The following is a 9,786-nucleotide window of genomic DNA, read 5'->3' as shown; positions in this document are numbered from 1 at the left end:
TTCCAGCACAAGATCTTAAACCAGCACCGGCGGCGAGGTTCTACGATATCTTAAATGGGAATGATTTCGTCGATGGCTTTAAAAATCAAAAATTGTTCTAGAAACCAAATCTGACACCCAATCCAATATGTTTGTTAGACTTATTTTCTTGAACGTAATTAGACTTGTTTTTAATTTAAATTATTATATTTTCTTCGCGGTTATTAGGTTTGTTGAATGGTTGTCTTATTATATTAGAATTATTAAGTTTATTAGATGATTCTGTTATTATTTTTAAACATATTTATTAGTAAAATAAGTATGATTTATATAAAAAATATATATGATATTTTAAATTTGAATATTTATATAAAAATTTTGAAATAGTTAATTTTCGGTTATGTAGTGTTAGTTTTTTTATTTCAAAAACTATTTGATTCCGGTTCCTCTTTCAATTTCAGAGAACGGGTGGATTTCGGAATCGGCTTCAATTTTTGTTTTCGGAGCGAATCCGCCCTGTTGATATTTTTACCCGACCTCGGAGTGCCACCTCAACCGTCCAAGAGTTTTATCCCATATCTGGATGCGGCTAGCATTGCTCTCATCAGTATGTTCTCATCTTAGGTGTATCCCTGTAATTCTGTGATATAAACTTTCGAACGGTCCATGTTCAAATTAAAATATCCAAAGATTTGCACATCCAGAGCGAGTTATTTAAGAATTTCGGGAGCATTCAATCAATTGCATGACATAGAGATGATTACCTCCTAAGGCAAAAAGCTCAACGACTAACATGATAACTAACATTATACTGGGGCTCCATTAGCTACCGTTCATCAGGGTTTCTTTACCAGAACAAGAATCATACGGCCAGCAGCATCAAAGCAACATGCAAGCTTTCCTGCTTTGAAAAATGCAGAAAAAACTAGCATCGTAACCCTTGGTAATTTGACAGGCTGAATGCTGCTGGGCCAAGAGCTAAGACTGCTTTTCTATAGGCCCTAAAATAGCTTGAATCTCATGCAAAAGATCATCATCCATCTCCGCACATGATAGTTCCAAAGAAGCAGCTATATATATATATATATATATTCTCCTCTTGAGCCATCAAAATTTATGAAGAAGATCTTTTCATTATTAAGAATCTAACAGATATTTCATACAACTTTTCAGATGCTCAACCATATGCCACTTTTTTATTATCAATCAATATGCTAAAATTATTTTCTTACGAATAATATTTTTAGAAATCATATTTCTAGAAGGAAAAAAATCGGAGCATATGCACCAGCTAGAGATGGGCACTGGGCCGGGCCGCCCACGGCCCGGCACGGCACGGCACGAAGCGGGCCGTGCCTGGCACGGCCCGCCAGCTACAGTGTCGTGCCGTGCCTGGCACGGCCCATTTGATAGGGGCGTGCTGGGTCACAGGGTACTGGCCCGTGGGCCGTGCCTGGCACGGCCCGGTCTAGGCCCGCGGGCCAAGCACGGCACGGCCCGCGGGCCAGCACGGCACGGCCCATAAGGGCCTGGGCCGGGCTGGCACGCGGGCCTGGCACGGTCCGGGCCTGGGCCCGGCTCGGCCCGATAAAAATTAATGCTTCATAAATTTTTTTAATAAATTAATAAATATTGAACACTAAAGATTTATAAATATAAAGCCACCTTAATGGTGGGGGGTTTGGCATAGACCCCTACCAGTTTATTAATTTAAATCAAAATGGTACATGAAGGGAGGTTTGGACCTTGGTCTGACCTCCAGAATACAATAAGAAAGGGCCGAGGTTTGGACCTTGGTCTGACCTCCAGAATACAATAAAAATGTACAATTATAAAAAATTAAGAAATCTTACTAATCATCAGTGATTCAGTGAATCAGTATTCACTCTTCAGTCTTCAGTCTTCAGTCTTCAGTAGTGTTTGTATCATCATCATCAGAGGATGTTTTATTATGTCCACCTTTATCTTGAAGTCTTGCCTCAGCATCCAGCCAATCCTTGAAGCAGAGAAACATCTCCACCGTTTCGCCCGTCATCCTACTTCTCTTTTCGTCAAGAACACGCCGACCTGCACTAAAAGCGGATTCCGATGCTACCGTGGACATCGGCACAGCTAAAATATCGCGTGCAATTGCAGACATAACAGGATATTGATTTCTAACACTCTTCCACCAAGATAATACATCTAGATTCTCTATTTGATTTTCATCATATGCAGACTGAAGATCATTTCGTAAATAAAATTCTAGTTCACTACTTAAAGATGAAGAAGATGAAGAGGAACTTGAAGCATGTGTGTGTCTTCTCTGTGCAATGAATGAAAAAATAGATGACGAACGAGAACTACTAGAAGGAGAAATAGAGGTTTGTATTTGTGTTCTAGATCCACGAATTTTTTCATCATATATAGCATAAATATCATAAAGAAGTTGTTTTACCTCATTTTTAGCAGATTCAGAATCTTGATTCATATTTTCAGAGTATGCATCAAATAAAATTAGCACGCCATTTAATTTAACTCTAGGATCAAATACAGCAGCTAAGTTATGCATAGGACATATCTTGTCCCAATACTCATTCCATTTAGATTCCATTAGGTCAATAATAGGCATTAAAACATCATCATATCTATGTTCTGCAAATTTTTGACTAATTATATATGCTTGTTGTAAAAATGAACATGAAGTAGGGTAATAAATACCAGAAAGAACATTGGTAGCATTATAAAAACTAAGCAAAAAATCTTCCAAAATTTTTCCTTTATTCCAATCAGTTTCAGACAATGTAAAGCCTAATCCACGATCATTAATATATGCACTTAATAAGTTCTTATATGGGTATGCATCATGTATCATGCTATATGTGGAGTTCCAACGAGTAATTACATCAAGTTTAAATTTTTTAAAACGTTTACCATGATTCACGCATAATTCCTTAAATTCTTGAAGTCTTGATCTTGAAGCATGAATAAAAGAAACTGCATTTCTAATTTTTGAAATCACATCTTGAATCATGCCCATGCCAGCTTGAACAGAAAGATTTAAGATATGACATGCACATCTAATATGCAGTAAATTTCCATCTAATATGGGATGCAATGAGTCTTTTAATAATGCAACAGCAGAATTATTATTAGATGCATTATCAAAAGTAATAGACATAATTTTATCATTAATATTATATGAACATGCAGTTTGATAAATTATATTTGAAATTTGTTGCCCAGAATGTGGAAAATCAAAAGCACGAAAAGCAAGAATACGTTTATTTAATTGCCAATCATTATCAATATAATGAGCAGTAATGGCAATAAAACAATTACTACCTACAGATGCCGACCAAATATCAGAAGTTAATGAAATTTTTACATTTAAAGTAGAAAATGTTTCAATTAAATTTTGTTTCATTGCTAAAAAGTTGGTCATAGCTACTCTTCTAAATATACGCCTACTAGTTCTTTTGTAAGCAGGTTGTAGGTTTAATTGAACATATTCTTCAAAATTAAAATATTCACATAAACTAAAAGGTAATTCATCCTTAACTATCCATTTTACAAGTGCTTTTCTTTGATTTTCATGATTATATGCAAAATTACCTACAAGTAATCCCCCTTGTATATTAAGGGTACTTTGAGTTTGAGCATGAGAATCATGCATCCTATGACTCTCTTGATGTCTTTTTAAATGCCCTGTTCCCCCACTACTACTACAACTATAAAGTTTGGCACATTTTTTACATTTAGCTTTCCAGACTCCCTCAACCATAACTCTATCAAATTCATTCCATACAGCACTAGTCCTCTTACGAGAAGAGGTTTGACCTTCACTCGGTTCACCAGTTCTAGAGGAACTAGGAACATAGGGTTGGGGATTAGTTTCTTCTCCCTCAGAAACAGGAGGAATGCCAAACTGACTTTCCTCAAAAGATGACATATCTATGATTAATTCAAAAAATAAAAACTAACCGCAAGGAGGAATTGAGTAGAGGGTCGGAGGGCAGAGGCAGAGCCGAGATTCCGAGCTTCCTCTTGTGCTCTCAACAGAAGCGACCTTCTCTTCTCAACAGGAACCTCCTCTTGTGTAGCACTTGAACAAACTAAAAATTAAATTGCTAGAAGAGCACTTTAGAAGAGAGAAATAATAGCAGTAGAGAAGGAAAGAATGAGAGGTTTGGTGTGGTGAGAATGAGGGAGGAATGGGCTATTTATAGAAGCCCAAAATTTTTTTTCCCAAAATACCCCTCAATTCAACCGTTATTGGACTGTTGGGAGGGGTAAAAGGGTCATTTTCACGAAAATAGCCGTTGAAAACGGCTATTTTCCTCCCCCCTCTCCAGACGGCCGTTACGGGCCGTGCCAGGCACGGCCCGTTTGAAGCCGTTGCGGGCCGTGCCTGGCACGGCCCGTTATCGCCCGTTATGGGCCGTGCCTGGCACGGCCTGTGGCGTGCCGTGCCCGGCCCGGCCCACCAATAGAGGGGCCTGGGGCCGGGCCGGGCTGGTGTTCCGTGCTGGACGGGCCGTGCCAGGCACGGCCCGTTTAGTCCTTAGGCCCGGTGGGCCTGGGCCGGGACGGCCCGGCACGGCCCGTTGCCCAACTCTAGCACCAGCAAGTCTCAAGGGAATCGTTAGGGAAGCCGGCTTCTGAATCGATTTGGGAGGAGGAGTTCAAGTGTGCGAGCAGCAACGGCGTGCACGCACCCATGGCATTGGCTAGGATAAGCGAACGGGCTTCGTCATGTCCCACCGAATGCCGATTCAGAAAGGGAGGCATGCAGCACCACTTCAATCCAGCAATTACTCCTTCCCTTTTCCGTTCTCTTCCCTCGTCTTCTTCCTCCCTTGCATTCCTCCATGATCTCATCTTCTCAAGCTCTGTTCCCCTACGCTTCATATCGTGTCTTTTTTCCTGAGGTAAAGAGTTAGGAAGTCAGCCACCAAGGTGGTAGCCCAGTTGGAACGGGACGTTTGCTTCCAACCAAGTGGTTCCAGATTCGAAACGCACGGGCATCGATTAAATTCGAGGACCGGATGCCCCACGTCTGGACACGGGGTCTGGAAGCACTACTAGTCGGCTGGTAGCCTGGGTGATGCCAGGTGTGACGTACTCACATGGAGGGTCGGGTCGGGTAACCGAGCCTCTGAGCCGGCCCACGGATGGGGAGGATATGAGTAAAATAGGTCGGGGTGACCAACACACGACTCGGTCTACCCGCATCGAACATTCTCCTGGCGGGGTGAAAGCCCAGTGGTCGGGGTTGCTACGCGGAGGTGGACTTGTCCCTTCCTTCCCCCTTCCCCTTTTTTTCAGCAAAAAAAAAAAAAAAAAAAAGAGTTAGGAAGTCCTAACACACTTTTATTAACAAAAAATATGTGCACGAGGAGAAGGAGACGGCTGCTGATTGGGATTACGACCATGTACAACTGAAGAGCTTCCTCTGAACCCGGCATCCAATTTCTGCTCACGATATCTTTTTCCAGTGCCCGGATCCAGCCCACATCTGCCCTTCTTATTCCTCATTATCCATCTTAACTGACCATCCCATCTTAATTTCCTTATCATGCCCCTTCCTATCTCCTTTATTGGCCTCCATGGAAGAGATCCCATAAAAAAATTATATAACATTGGTTTCACAAAAAAAAAAAAAAAAATGATGTTCTCTCAAGATTAAACTTTGTTGAGAAGATGGCCTCTAAATCTTTGGACTCTGGACATTCTGGAGAAGGAAGAAAATTCACTTATCCATCAAAATAAGCGTGGGACCAATTGGTGATTGCATTTTGTTGGCAGAGTTGGGATGAAGAAAAATCCCATTTTTCTCGAAAGGGATTCCTCAGTGCATGTCGTGCTATGGAAAATTTTTCCCACCTTCAAGCTTCAGGAAAATCTAAGCATAGACAAACTGTTGAAAGCCAAAAAAAAAAAAAACTCATGTCCGCCCTCTCTTCTTATACATTTCCATCTGTAAATGTGGGGAAAACTCCTTACTTCCTCTGTTACACTCAAAAAAAAAAAACAAACAAACGCTACTCAGATATTTTCTCTTCTCAATCCCTTCATTCAATCTACCTTTTCATTATCAATTTATTACATCTCATTTTCAATTGATTAGAATTGGGAAAAAAGGCTGAAAAATTTTTTTAGAAAAGATAAGATGGTGGTGAAACATCTACAAGCAGTTGGTCTACATCTTCGATGGAACATCAAGCGTCGTGGGCTCGTTCTTCAATACTAACACTCCGTGCAGGAACATTAAACTGTCATTCCTTAAGCTTATCATGAGAAGAACCAACTTTCCATCCCTTCTTGCAGGTGTTGACCAAAATTCTGATCTTGATAAGATCATTTCTGGTAACATCTCTGCCACCTCTCTCTCCCGATTCCTGAACTCCAAAGGTGTCAAATAGCCCCAAACCTCCATTCTCGATTCTTTAATTTGCTCTCTTAAAAAGACTTAAAATAACATACAAACAATCTCTCTTATTTTAACATATCGTTCCCCTGCCTTGGTCTACTTGGAGATATGATTTGGATAACGTATCATTTCCTTGGGAGACTTTCGGCCGGAGAATATAAAATCCAAGGCAGAGCTCGCTGCTTCACCTGGCTTTTGGGTTCACAGTTAATTCTCTATTGTGTGTCGAATGTGATTTGTATTAGAAAAAAGGAACTAACTTTTGGGAAAACAAAGGGAGGATGTACAATAAATTCATCAGAAGAAAATCGTAGAGAGCTTTCACATTATTTCCACGATTAACACCGACAAAAGGTGAGGACCAACGTAGTTGCAATATCTCTTACAAGGACCAGCAGCTGAGTTGAAGGGACTCCTCGAATTTGTCTTCCAGGGAGGGAGGTTTAGCCTCCCTGCCTTCTTCTCTGGCTCCTTGGTTTCTCGCTACTTCGCCGATGATCTCCGATGGCGGCGATTTTGATGGGGGACGGGAGGCCATTCTATTGGCAACCTTAACATGAAATAAAGCAGGAGTATTGGAGATGAGATATTGGGAAGAGGAGGGATTGGGCTTCCATTGGCGGTAACCAAGGAAGAGCATGGCAGCCGTGGGAGCCATCAAATTTAGATATTAGGAAGGCCTTGAAATCCATTCTATGTTGCCGCGTATATATAGACAGTGAGGAGAAGGAGAAGAAAGGATGGTTCTGTGGGAGGGGAAAAGATGGGTCGGCGAGAATGAGCAGTTTTGGGACGACACCGAGGGCTGGAAAAGAGAAACCGTGGGTGAGGATGGTGGAATCGTGGTCAAATCAGTGGGTGTTGTGAGCCGTTGGATGCGGGGCGTACAAAACAATGGGAGGAACAAAAGATGGCCGATCACTGGATCGTGAATAATTGTTAAGAGTTTTTCTTTTTTTTGCATGAAGAGACACTTAAATATTAAATTTATTATAAATATTTTTTAAAAATTAATATTTACAGATATATTTTATAAATATTTGTTTTGCTATCCTATTTTTTCATCCTTATTTTTCTGATGTACCCATACCATCTAACACTATTAAAAAATTAACAATTTTAAATTAAAGTAATTAAAATATTTTTAATGAGTAGATGTGCAATAAGAAATATTTATAAGACGATCGCGATGAAGGCTAAAAAAATAATTTCAGAATTTTATTTTATTTTTAATAAAAATAAATATGATTTTTATTAACGATGTTAGAAGAATTAATATATTAAAAGTATTTATGCAAAAACTACAGAAATACATATAAATTTAAAAAGGATATTCACGTGAATTTGAGTTTTTAAAAAAGTATTCGTAAAATAAAAAAATTCTAATTATTAAATGGTGGTTGAGTGTGGACGCGTGTCGGCGTGACGAGCCGGTGCTAAAAGGTGGCGAGGCTCTCTTGGTTTGAGACTGGGTCCGTGAAAGCAAAACGATCGAGATGAGTTTTTTTCCCTTATTTCCGGAGAGCAAGGCAGCGAGCGAGCCATTCCTTTGGAAGGAGGAGATGGGGAGGGCCAAGGCACGAGGAATGGGTGGTGGAGGGATCCGGCCTGTGGCACGGCGGGGAGGGGCACGGCGGGGAGGGGCACGCGCCTCGCCCGCGCCGGGAGTACGCCCGGGCGCGACAAGCAATGGGGAATCCCCTTTTGGATTGTAGCGGGGAACGGGATGGGACGGGATGGAGAAAAATAACTCAAATGATCCCGGACAATCGAGCAGTCTCAAAGGTTGGTGTTTCGCTGCTGATAATGATACGGACGTCAAAAGCTTGGATGCTGCAGCTCATAAACAACGTAGTTCAAGCGTAGATTATCGTCACATTAGAAATTTAAACTCATTCAAATTTAATCACAAAAAAGTATCACGATCGGCTCGTAATCAGCTTTCGTAAATTTATATTGCAGTATTCCATAATCTATATAGAATATAGATCGAATTTACTCTGATACTATTTATAACAACAAAAAATCTCGCCCAAATAGCTAGCCGAAGAGTATTTTTTGAACTTCATAATCCTATATAAAAACCTAAGATGTTCTCAGTGAACAACCGTTGTGGAACTAAATACACATTCATACGAATCCTTACATTTATCATAGTAGTTACACTAGCTATTAGTCCTTGAAAATACTGAAATTTGAGAGCTCGTCTCACGTATTGGTTGTGCCATCAGTAAGTGGTAAACTTATCTACATTTTTTTAATAAAAAAAGTACTAATCAGTTTTTCTTTTTTTTTGGTAGAGATACTAATCTGCGTCTGGAACAAGATAAATAAAACAAAATCACATGGAGACAACAGCCGATATAGGCCGAAAATGACATAATACCCATCGAATAGACTTCAATCTCAATGCTGCGCTCTTGATCACGCAAGTGTCCACGCTGCTTTCCACACCACCAGCAAGATCCTGATCGCAGATGCATCCACGCTTGCGCCATTAGCACCTAAGCTTTCCGTCCCGGCCAATTTCAGTATTTCACCCACCGTTGTTATTGTTGTTGTTTTTTTTTTTTTTTGGTGAATCAGCTGCTCACACTACTCTAGCATGAGCACAGCCAGCTACATCAGAGTCAAGCAAACAACGCAAAGCAAAAGAAATAGAAAACTGCTGAGTCCAAAAAAACTCTCCAGAATAGTGCGCAGCGAAGGAGACGACCTAGTCAGCCGCCTAGTTCGCCTTCCGAAGAACATGCCTGACCTAAACAACCCACTATTTTTTCAAGCATCTTCCGAGAGCTTACAATGTGTAAAACTTGGAGGGTGGCCATCCATACACTCGCATGGTCAAATGTAGAATTTTCCCCTTTTTTTAAGTTCTAGGAAACGTGGAGTTACTGCCTATCATGCGTAAATATAACAATGAAACCGAAGCGTTCCCTATACAAAGTTACCTCAGACTTAATGTGTTAAAACTAGGGATGCAAATAGGTCGGATCGGGTCGGATCCTGAGTGACCCCGATCCGATCCGATTTTTTGTTCGGATTCTAATTTTGGACCTAGATCCGATTCGGTTAAAAATCGGATCGGGTTCGGATCCGAATCGGATCCAATTTTTTGTGCTTTTGGAAAAAAATTTGGACAAATCTAATTTGGTCATATCGAGGTGCTGGGTGACTCATGACTCGAAAGACTTGCTAAGTCATGGGTGGCTTTGAGTCAGAATAGATGACTAACTAAGTCGGTCTACAAGCCAAATGTCATACCACGCTATTTTTTTATCTATATGACTGATTGGACGGAACTTGGTGTCTCCCAACTCCCCTCTCACGAGGACAAAAAAAAATCCCAAACTGTCTTCCAAAATCCAATTCCATGGCAGAAAACTGACACATGA

This window comes from Phoenix dactylifera, chromosome 15 (genome assembly GCF_051530095.1).
Source record: "Phoenix dactylifera cultivar Ajwa chromosome 15, Ajwa_hap1_PhDact_Kaust_v1.1, whole genome shotgun sequence".
NCBI lineage: Eukaryota > Viridiplantae > Streptophyta > Magnoliopsida > Arecales > Arecaceae > Phoenix > Phoenix dactylifera.
This window is presented reverse-complemented; position numbering follows the sequence as displayed.